General features: G+C 50.9%; 1 protein-coding gene across 1 annotated transcript in view; it reads left to right on the top strand.

Annotated features, from left to right (window-relative positions):
- The first annotated feature begins 1056 nt into the window (after positions 1 to 1056).
- The window catches only part of TOGARAM2 (TOG array regulator of axonemal microtubules 2), a 717735-nt gene continuing 712077 nt past the window's right edge, over positions 1057 to 6714 (top strand). The window contains exon 1 of the mRNA XM_069608717.1: positions 1057 to 1286. The gene's annotated coding sequence lies outside the window, so the exon portion shown is untranslated. The remainder of the gene's footprint in view (positions 1287 to 6714) is intronic.

The raw sequence follows: 6714 nt of genomic DNA, 5'->3' as shown, positions 1-6714 counted from the left end.
GCCCAAAAAGTGCTCTTCCTATGGGTTTAGCAACTCAAACATAACTACATGGCCGCTACCGCAGGCCATGTGATAGATTTGTGTAGAACCTTGATCGGACATTCCCTTTATTTTGTACTGTATGACTGTGTTGTTTGGGTCACTACTGAATCAGATTCACCCATCCGTTGAGAGCCTTTTAGCCTTCCCTCGGCCCACGTTACCAAAAAAGACAAATGACGAGTATCTCCTAACTGGGCCAGTTGTACCTTTATGATTGTGTTGGCTCTTGGTATGTAGAAGTGTGAGGGCTGAGCAGGCATTTTCACCCCTGCTCATCCACTCCCACTTGAATAAATGTGGGTAATGCTACTCGCCAATCACATCACTGTTCCCTGACTCCTCAGGTTACTACTTGGTGTTGCTTCAAAGAGAGCAAGACAAGTTTGTAAATATATTTAGTAAATGAGGCCTACTAGTGAAAGTTAGTAGTCCAGATAGATGCCATCCTTCTATGAAGCAAGCCCCGGTCTCTGCGTCACACTCGTTTGCCTGCCACTGCTGCAGTGTTTGTCTGTGTAGTCACTGCTAGGGAGGGATAATCCCCAGGCTGCTGATGGAATGCAATCCCACAGTGGCATGGCTGCGGTTGATCATTAGCCATTCACAGCACGGATGTGTTGATGTGCTCCAAAGAAGGGAGGAATCTAAGCCCTGCTCTTTGGGAACATGGGTCAAGCGCATGGAGGGAGGGGGGTGAACTTGGTGGGTTTCCCTCCAGCTTTCTCCAGCTCACATTAAAATTACCCATGGGGGGGGTCCCTGGGGAGAAAAGGTTAGAGTTTCTGCCAGCTGGATCAAATTAAAAATGGAAATTTACAAGCAAGAACAACTCTCCCAATGATGCAAGGGAGCTTTAGCTACAGGAAAACCTTTTCTCCCTTGAGTTGGTGTATTTTAGTTGTCATCTTGTGGTGCTAATCCTCTGGGGAAATGAACCTTTTCATGCATGCCTTGTGTACATCAACACTGCTCGGGGCAGCAGAGCACAAGGGAAGGAGCTGGGTTGCCGAGTTTCGGCAACACGTGCATCCCCGGCAAGGCATTGAGAGCGAGCTGATGAAAAAGCTCGCGGAACAGCGGGCACCGTTCTTCATATCACACTGGCGACCCAGAGGGGCAGCGCCAAAATGATCTAGAGCCATGGGAACTGTTGCCAGGGGAGACCGAGTCCAACAGAAGAGTTTTCATGCCCACCTTCAGTCGGATGGGCAGGAGGGCAGTCTCCGTCGCCAGAAGCCGTGGAGGTAGGTTCTGAAGTGGCGCCACTGGGCCACAGAGAGCGATGTTTGTCCGATTAGCAAGGAAAGCACGACTTTAAACCGGCATCAAGTGGGGTTCAGTGCGTCTTCCTTACTGTTCGTTTGTACTTGTACAGCCTAAGCTGGAGAGGCCGTTTTTCTGGTGCGCAGACTTTTGGATCTTGTTTTATGGGGTGCGTTTTGCCTACCTATTTTATTTTCGAAATGAGAGGTGGGGGGAGCGCGAGAATGTGATGTTGTGTAAAGACAGCTGATGGTTTCCCGTGTTCTTGCCGATTTGCTTATTTTCTGGAGCGCTACACGGCGCTGTTTAGTGGTATCTTTGGAAAATGTGTTTCCTGACAATAATGAAAATAGTATTCTTGCGTTATCTTAAATGCTGCCTTCAGCAGTAGTAAGTTACTTGGGCGTGTAGAATTTGGGGGAAGGAGGCCACTGGCTGGCGAGCGTGTGGTGTTTTGCTTCATTTGGTCCTTGTATGATATGATAGGTTATTTATAACGCACTTATTACCCAGAGGTTTTAAGCGCGGACCCGGGGATCGAACCTGTGGTGCACACGTCATCTTGCTTTCAAGGCGAGCACGTTGCCCCCGGGCTTTCCTCCTGCTATAGCCTCTAGCCTCATCCATGTGGATTGGAGCAGGTGCATGATCAAAATGTACTTTTCAAAACCTGGTGGGGAGGAATGGGTTCTTGTATGTTTTGAAAACACCCACATGTGAGTAATTCTTGCAATTGACTACATGTTTTTATAGACAATACCGAATGTGTTACCCTGAAGTTGGTGGTAAACTAACAGTTCTAATTATGCAGCATTTGTTTTGCACACGTGTGTTGTGGGTAACGGAGGCTTGATTGTGGTGGTCCTCCTCACATCGTGGCATTGAGACTGTTTCCAGTAACAGGCCCAGCTCCTGCACACCCAGAGCCTTAGGGCCTGATTCATGGAATATGTGCCCTGCTGAAAAGTGACTTTGCACTGCCGACACAAACCCCGCTCCATGGAACCGTGCAAAGTATATTGCACGGTTCCATGAATCGGGGTTTGTGTCGGCAGTGCAAAGTCACTTTTCGGTAGTGCAAATTCACTTTGAACCGGGCCAATATTCCATGAATCGGGCCCTTAATCGGAAGAGTAAGGAATTTACCAGCTCGAAAGAAGCGCCCCGACTCTCCCATGTGAACAACAGCAATCTTTTTAGTTATTCATTGTTGATGTGCGTGGCGCCAATGCTTTGTGGCGCCCCAAAGAGTGGATGGGGGATACCAGAGAATCCGGAGGTACAGCAATCTGCCCGTATGCAGCTCTAGGTACATTCAGATGGGTAGGAGGGGAGGGTATATGAAGGGGCAAGTTTAGGAGTAAGTGTATCCTCACAAAGCACAAATTACAAACGTGTAAGTAGAACAGAATACACACAAATGCATGCATGCAACATTCGAAACAAGCATTGGCAATGCCAACAGTTTGGGCGTTTGTGTAGGCATGCGGAAAGCTGTTGCCAGACACTGTCGTGGTGGTATTAACTGGCCACCGACGGTAGCGGCTGCAAAATGGTGTGAGCACCTGGGCATATAAAAGCAGTGCCTGGCAAATGCCTTATACTTGCACACAAGCCAAAACTCTTTTTTTAACGGGACTTCAGTGGAGGGCACAGATAGGGCTTATAAATGGAGTGGCTGAAGGCAGACCTGGTTAAGACATCTTTATTACACAAGTAGCATGTTTAGAGCTCCAGTAAAGTCATTACCTCAGAAGACTTCTTTGAAAAGACCCTGCAGGCACTTTGAGCACACAGTTTGATGGTAAGGCTTGATAATGATAGCTCAAAGAGATCCTAAGAGGATGTGTTTTGGGCGGGGACGGGAGGGAACTGGGTGCAAATGGCCATATGGATTAGCATGGCCATGGGCAATCAATGGTTGGGTAAATAACCACACAGCACCTATGGCGTTGTGTACCTCCTCATATGGCATTTCTCCCTAGCTGGACTCTAATACAATAGTATTGGCTTATAGGTGGCGCCACCTAATAGCCAATCCTAAAAATACATGCATTCAGGACATACTAAAAGAGCAGCAAAATTAATGAGAGCGGCACTGAAGCTATTCAGTTTCCTTATCGGCTCCTGTAGGTTGTGCAGATATCTAGGCTTCAAGTCTCTATTCTGCCGGACTTCTAATCATGCCAGCTGACGTTGACGACTTTCAAGAAAATGGTTGTTGGAACACTCGTGTTTTAGAAAAACACAGTCTTTCAGAAGTACTGGATACAGACACACTCAAGGTGAAACGATTCCAAAAGTCGGTTCTGCAGCAGTGGATGGTAACAGGTAGTACTCAGTGACGACGCAGAGCAACACAGGTTCGAATCCCGGGTCCGCGCTTAGAAACCTCTTTCGCGGTGACTGTGTGGAGACGCTGCAGAAGACTTGTGCACTGTCCTTTGGTGTGAACATTGGTCGGAGAGCGAACTACAATTACTTGCAACGGATGTTATTAGACTCTAAAATACACATTCTGTGTATTAAACGTATATCTTGTGTTGTTTCCAGTGACTTTTAGAGACGAGCCTCCGGCCCCTTTTCCCAGGAAACTATTTGATCTGTTTGGCCCGCGCCCAGCGCGCAGTCCTGCAAAGCTTTGGCTGTTGGCTTTTGGCTTTGCAGAGTAGGGCAGGGTGAGCCTAGCACGATTGGTACGTTATTTTCTATTTACAGCGCCTTTGAAGTCAAGGTTGAGAGCACGAACCCAGAGTTTTCGTAATAGTGTCTATACACATTGTAAGAGCTTGATCTTAGAAAACATCCTTTGAAATGTTCAGTGGGCGAGTGCGCGAAAGCGCAGGTATACGCACAATTCAAAGTGAAAGTAAAAGTTGTCGTTTAATAGAAAGCCCTCTTAAATGTTCTTTTCATGACCTTTTTAAATTGTTGGAAAACCTACACCATTGTTGTGATTAGCAGACTTGTATGGTTTGCTTAACATACGAGTATGTCTGATACGCGGGACGAGAGCGTTATGGAAAGAACGTTGTCCTAAGGTTTGAATACCCACCGTACTATCTAGTTTGGAAAACTTCTGTAAAAAGTTCTTGAAAGAATTAGCTCCCATTACGTGATTCCTAGTTATTTATTATTGTTATATTGTTCGTGGTTGTGTGGGTAAATACATGTGGTAATCTGGTGCATGGTGATTCGGTAATACGGAACACGGAGCACGAGCACGGGTGCAGGCCTGAAATCTGACTAGTGTTGGGGGCCTGCCCTGGACCACCGGGCAGGCCCCAGAGGCCGTTCGGGAGCACCCAACATCAGTGCTTAGGGGCGGCGATCACACCACAAACAACATAGTGGGGAGCACCCCACCCACTCCGGAGGGACCCCCGTGGCCGGGAGCACCCAGCTCACGGCAGCCCCGGCTCTGGGGGCACCCAGATCGGGGTTGCCCCAGTCAGCCATGATCACATTGCAATTCAGCAGTGAGGTCGGCGTTGCCCATAAGGGGCGCCGACCTCGTGGAGGGCCCCGTCCCTGGGCCTCCTCCACGCGGTGTTGCACCAGCGGGTGCACACAAAGGAACGACACCGGAGTCGGATCTGGGCTTGACTGACGAGCTGGAAACAGCTCGTACATTTTATTAACTTGATCACATGGGAAACCATGTGACCAAAATAAACCTACTGGGTGATACCATGTCTACCTACAAGGGGTGACATGCAACACTCCTCCTTTTTCATAACAACAAAATAAATGGACCACCATGACACAATTCACACACTAACTCTACAAACCATAACTCCCACACATATGCACCCTTTAGTAACCTGGGTGAGTGGGTCTCATATCACTGAACGGCACCAATGAGGGACCCTGGCACCACACATCACTCCCGATATCCAGGTGTTTACCACTTTCGGCAAGAGTCCAGGTCTGCCGGCTCCCAGCCTTCATGGGGATGTCTCCGGTGTTCATCTGGTGCATCCCGGAGAGTCGCAGGAAACCAGTTTGTCTCCCCCCCAATGTTCATATAGGACAGTCACAGAGGCCGGCAAAGCCGCACCTGGGGAGGCCCAGGGGCCACATCGGCTTGTCCACAGTCTGGGGGGGGCACCTGTAGTGGGGGCACTGGCAACACAGCAGCCTGAGTCCACGCTTATCACTGCAGTCACTCGATATGGCCCCGCTAGCTGGTCTTTGATTGAGGGTGCACAAGAACTCCGGTGGGGAGCCGTTACCCAGTTGCTGGGCGATAGACGCAGCCCTCTCTGGGTGGAAAGTGCAGACCTTGGCCTGTGCTATGCTGTGTTGGCTTCCTTGCCTGAGGCCTGGGTATGCTTTACACCGGGCCAAGTGCAGTTCTATGGTGCTTCGCTGACACGGCGGGCCGGGTTCGTGACTGACTGCCGCGGGAATCACCACCAGGGTGCTTTTTTTTTTTTCATGGCGCGACAGCCGCCACCTTTCCCCTTCTCTTCATTGCGGCTGCAGCCGCTTCATACTTTCTGGGGGCTGCCTCTCACCCCTCCCCCATGGGCCACGATGCGGGACATGTCCCTCCTCTCAATGGGGGGGAGGGGCAACGCCTCTTCATTGCAGTGCGGGCCGGAGCAGCGCAGATCTCTTCGCAGCAGGGCCGCCGCCCTTGATTACTTTTCTGCTCTGGGATGGAGCACCACAGCAGATCACCACTGGAGGGCCGGACTTGTGGGGCCAGCGCAGTTCTTCTCCTCTTTGCAGCCAACTAGTTGTCCTGGGGCTCTCATTTGGGCCCTGTCTGCAGGCAAATAGTGCAGTGTTCCTCTGTTGTTCGCCCCGGACCGGCAGGCCACTCCCCTTCTTTTCAACCGCCACGGCCCGGGCATTGTCGACTGCGGGCCTCCAGGCTCTGCCCCTTTTCTTTGATTCATTTCGGGCCCGTCGCAGGGCTCCATTGCTTCCGTTTTTTTTTTTTTGAGCACTCTGAGCTGGAGCGATTGTCCTCGGGGTGGGGGTAGCTCACCACCCCATGGCAGATGCACCTGCCTCACCTCTGGTGAGGGGGATGGGCCCGCTCCACTTTGTTATGGCTGGGAACAGGGGGGGCGCCAGGTATTTTATTGCGGCTCCGGCCGCCAGCATTTCTTTGTGGGGTCTCTTTCCCCTCGCAGGGAGGACCCGCTTCCTCTCTGGGGTGGCAGAGGCCGCATCCTCCTCATTTCGGTGTGGGAGGGGCAGCAGCCTTCCAGTGGGGCCACGCACCTCTCCCCTGGACTTCTCTCCAACGCTCCTAACTGGAGCGATTTTCCTCCAGGCAAACAGGGGCAAAGGGCAGCATCACACATGACCGATGCCGCTTTCCTGTTTTTTTTTTCTGCGGGCCCAGGTGGTGATGGGCCCGCTATCTCCTCGGGGTCTGCCTCAGATGTTTGG

Source organism: Ambystoma mexicanum, chromosome 4q (genome assembly GCF_040938575.1).
Source record: "Ambystoma mexicanum isolate Mex_15411 chromosome 4q, UKY_AmexF1_1, whole genome shotgun sequence".
In the NCBI taxonomy this organism is placed as follows: Eukaryota; Metazoa; Chordata; class Amphibia; order Caudata; family Ambystomatidae; genus Ambystoma; species Ambystoma mexicanum.
Note: the sequence above shows the minus strand (reverse complement) of the source record. Positions and strands in the feature narration are given on the sequence as shown.